Source organism: Poecilia latipinna, unplaced genomic scaffold (assembly GCF_001443285.1).
Source record: "Poecilia latipinna isolate Pla-1442-1.1 unplaced genomic scaffold, P_latipinna-1.0 Scaffold295, whole genome shotgun sequence".
Taxonomy (NCBI): domain Eukaryota; kingdom Metazoa; phylum Chordata; class Actinopteri; order Cyprinodontiformes; family Poeciliidae; genus Poecilia; species Poecilia latipinna.
This window is the reverse complement of record NW_015112911.1, coordinates 327,931-332,937: the sequence shown is the minus strand read 5'-3', so window position 1 is coordinate 332,937 and position 5,007 is coordinate 327,931.

Genomic DNA, 5,007 nt, shown 5'->3' with positions numbered 1-5,007 from the left:
AAAAAAAAAAAAAAAAAACTCTAGTCCACCAAAAAAATACTTGGGCCTTGGTTCGGCTGAAGTGAATTTTGGCATTGTTTGAATATATGTCAAACAGGAAGCGGACTATAGTGCAGGGCATTGTGGGTAAATACAGCTAAAACTCTAGAGCAGTGGTTCTTAACCTGGGTTCGATCGAACCCCAGGGGTTCGGTGAGTCGGTCTCAGGGGTTCGGCGGAGCCTCTGCCCCGGAGGTAAAGACACACTGTGTAAAGTCGTGATGACGCCTCGCTTTGCCATCACTTGCTGCAGAGGATCACGTTACATTGCTTAGCCAATCAGCACTGATTGAAGGAGTTCCGCTCTCAGCATGGATTTGAACTTGTGTCTTTAATTACTTCAGCAAAGCTCACAGTTTTTACCAAATTCTGTAGTCTAAATCTGCTCCTTAGTCGCAACTTTTCGGGGTTGCTACTGCCTCTAGTGGCGTGGGGGTGGTAACGCAGCTAATGTAATCACATTAGTAAATCAGAATACCGCAAAGTATTTTGTGTGTGTGTGTGTGTGTGTGTGTGTGTGTGTGTGTGTGTGTGGTGGGGGGGGGGGTCTCGGTGAATGCGTGTATGAAACTGGGGGGTTCGGTACCTCAAAAAAGGTTAAGAACCACTGCTCTAGAGCTAGCGGCAAAAATGGATCATCATCATTTGCAAAAATCTAAAGAGAAATCCTACGACCACTAAAATTCATACTACTGTAGGGATGTGTGTGCTTTTGTGTTTAGTTCCTGTGTTGTTGTGTTTTCCCCTTGATTGGCCCCATCTGTCCCTTGTCCCATTTTACTACTACTACTATTAAAAATAGAATGTGTTTTTAAAGTTTTCACCAGCCTAAAATGCTCGGCACAGTCACACCTCTTCCTATCTTCTGTTCCCGCCTAAGACAGTTTCCCTCTTTGCCTCCCGTCCTGCCATTATGGCGCAAATGAGGCGCGTGACGATTAAACATCGCGTGTATACACTGGGTTGCCATGGTAGTGGATCGATACTGGTGATGGTTCCCGCGTGAGCGTCGCTGCAGGTTGATGGGAAACGGCATTCTCGTGCGGATCATTAACTGTACCACAAAGACAGAAAGAAAAAAAAAGAAAGAGAGAGAAAGACAGATAAAGAGAGAGATGCCAGTGCGATACTGAAGAAGAAGACACTTCTTAATTACTAGCAGTAACTTAATACAGCTGTCTGCCGAAGGTTTAATCGAAGGAAATTTAATCGGGAATGATCTATAAATAGATCCCGGAGAGAAGTTGTCACCAGTCCTTGTTACGCCGTGACACCGGCTTTGAGTTTGACCTTTAACATTGACAGTTCCCATTAAAAATATTACACATCACCCCTACTTTAGCGACATACCAGCGAATAAATACCTCCCTATTAAAAGTGAGATTGACAGAAGGAAGCTCATTGGCTCTGCCCTTTGCCCACATTGTCACCGGGAAACATGCGTCACTTCTCGGCGGGAGGCTCTTTTTAGACGAGATTAACACGCTTTTCTAATTTAATAGCAACATTATGATGCCGTCAGAGGAGAAAGGGGGTAAAGTGGGCTTTAATTTTGACAGAAAGTTTCGGAATAGAGAACGATTCGGGCATACATTTGTTGCGAAAGCCGAGACAAATTCTGTCATTTGTTTAGTTATGTAAAAAAATGTAACCCATTCATCTGGATCCTCCAATTAAGTTTTTTTGCTCCCTCCTTCCCTCACACCCTTCCTGGGTTTTTCCACTCGCTGCCCCTTACCCTCCAGTCTTTCACCAGCCACAGTTATTGTGTCTAATGACATGTTGCTGACGTAAGCGTGGCGGCCCCTTCTCACTTAGCCCACCAGCTCCTCAATAATTTATGTATTCATTTACTTGCGCACTCGGTTGTTGCCCCCTCCCCCCCCCCCCGTCACTCCCCGCTGATAATTCAGACACCTCTTTAATCTGCTCGGCGCTCGGATTTTTCCAGTTTGTGCTGGGAAGTGGGTTATTAAAGCAAAAGTAGGTAAACACTGACAACTAGTTGAGACTTGAACAAGGGGTTCAAGTGGAAATCCTGCTGAGGGCCTGTGGAGCCAATGACCTCACCTGTAATGTGGTTAGTTTTTAACGCAAAATGATACAAGCTGAACTTCTTCACACGTCAGATTAATAAATTTCTTTTTCAGCCTTCATGTGCTAGACCAGCACAAAGCAGGTCTGACCCATTCAATAAATTTTAATATTGATAATTTAATTTATTTCAGGAACTTCACCACTAAGTGAAACATATAGAGTTATTCCACGGTGACGGATGTATGCCAAATGAATGCGTTTTTGAATTCATTGAATATGGCTGCAATACTTGTTTTTTATCTGAAAAGTGTGGCACGGATCTGTATTCAAATCCTTTCTATCCGACACTTGATATAATAATATAATCTAGAGGGAAGTCTGCAGCAACAGCTCCAGTTGAAACCAGAAGTTTGCATACACACTTCTGAATGTGGAGAAAGTTACAAAGAAATCTCTGGAAAAAATATGCTCTCAGTAAGTTTTCTGGCATTTATTATCTATAAATAATTCTGGTTATCCTAACGGACCTAAACCAGGAGAAGTTTGGTTTGATTTACTGTCAGACAGTAAAAAAAAAAAAAAAAAGTATTTTTATTTGGTGTATGTGAATGTCAGGTTTCAACTGTATGTTTAGTAAAAAAAACTATATCAACTTTATTTTTTACCTATGTATTTGTACATTATTCACTGTTTGACACACTGAAAATATATCTGAACTGAATTTGAACCCTTAGAAAGTCTAACACATTTGAAGTGTTTAACAGTGTTTTTTTTTTTTTTTTGGTGGAGATAAACATTTTAATCTCTTATATTTGACCAAACTTTGTCATCTTACAATAATGAAATGAGTATAAAATTCCATCTCTAAACATGTCCCCTCTGAGCTTCTGTAAGTTTCTTCCTCACTCAAACACACTTTCCTTCTCATGCGACCCTCTGTACTCGGTGGATCCCCGTAGCTGCGGGATACGGCCAAATGAGCGCACAAAGAAACACTTTGCTTCAATTATGCAACGAGCCTCCATGGTGAATTACTCTCTAAACTTATGACTCCTGAGGGCTGAAGCTGTATGATGGTATCCTGCGTCAGTAGAAGATCAGAGACCACTGGTTGTGTTTGGGTCTTTCTTTCTCTTGCAGAAGAATTAGCGCAGACTGCTGACTCTGAGTCCACATTACTGCAGGGTAGAACAGGGAAAAATGCCCCCATGTGTCGTTTCTGGACTTTCCATCAAAAGAATTGGACAGAAGCCAGCAGTGTGCTTGGACAGAACAGAGAGATGAAATGTTACTATGTTGTGCCTGAAGGCATCATCAATTGGAAATGATGGCATTTGAGGTAGATGGGCAGGTGTGAATCCCCTCATGCCCAGTTTTTGTCATACGGCAACTACAACCTTATTCACTGTTACTTTTGTATAAAGGAAAACAACACAAAAACGCTGAAGAAGACTCTGAGAACAACTTCCTCCTTTACTAAATGTAAACAAAAATAGAGATTTTTGCAGTCGTACAATTTCTCTTTTGTCTTTGATTAAAAAAAGAAAAAAGACCACAAGCCGTTTCTCCCAGTACACGTGTTTGTTTTGGTTGTGTTTAACCAGAACACCCTGTGCTATGATTTGCTTCCTGGTTGTGTGGATGTGTTTTGGTCTGAGTGCGAGTCACACTTCTAGAGAGGATCTCTGCAGACGGTGTTCCTGAGTCCAAGCAGCCTGCAGACCTGCTGCTGATTCCATCATTAAGCTGCTGTGGATATAAGGAGCGACAGGACAACGCCTTTATGCTGGATGGTCACCGTCCAATATGGGCTCTGGTGTGCTAGCGGTCTCCAGTGTTCCCTCTGTGAAACCTCTTGTACTTAAGTTAAACTTACCTTCACTCTTTGGGTCGATCCACTGCAGCTCAAGCATCCCCAGGACTTAACCCGGTGGATCACTCTCCTCCGTTCCGTCAATCCTCCGGGTTTGGAGGTGGCTCCAGTTTGCCACCTCCAAACCCGTCTTACCTCCTCCAGTGCATACAAACAATAATCATCTCACAAAGCTAACTTTCCTCTTCTCCACCAGGCCTCCCAAACCTTTTCCCTGAAAAGGTTTGGGAGTGTCTCCAGTCACTTTTCCAGTCATTTTTCCATCTTGCTCAAAAATGTGTTTTTGCTTACCTGCTGCATTCAAGCGTGGATCACAGGTCCCCATCTCTGGGAGTCAGTGAGCAAGAAGCAAACAACCATGCACACCCACACCAATTAACCGAACAGTCATGTTTTTGGACTGTGTGAGGAAGCTGGAGTACCTAGAGAGAACCCACTCATGCATAGGGAGAACATGCAAACATGTAGAAAAGCACAGGCTGGCGTTCTTTTTTTTTTTTTTTAGATAAAGTTCAAGTTTCCTCCACCAGTATCACACAAGTACACACACTGAAGTCAGTCAGTACAGCTACAATCACAGAAGAGATGTGAGGCATTGTCAGGGCCTTTCCTCCAGTCCACACCATTATGATTCATCAAAACCAGAGATGTCACCGTTTATCTTATTTAAATTCCCAGGCTATAGCAAATTGGCCATTTCCTGCTTCATGCAAACAGCTCAACATCGCGCAAAGAAATTTGATTCCGTGTTTTGATAACCAGATCAGCTCCAGTATAATATTTGGAGTAATGCTCATGCATGCAAAATTAAGTATGCTTTCTCAGCTGGTGAATTTATTTACCTTCTCAGTTTTCATTATTTTTCTTCGCAGGGGTAGATGTTAGCAATAAGCAGACCGTGAACTCGTCTGTCATTTCCTTTGCGACGCTGATTTAATTTTCCCACAGCAGCCCGCGGGCTCACGAGGAGCTATTCCTGTAGCTCAAAACATGTCAGCAAGGAAAAGCAGTGGGTTCTATAAATCAGTTACTGACGTGACTGATGGGACCCGTAATCG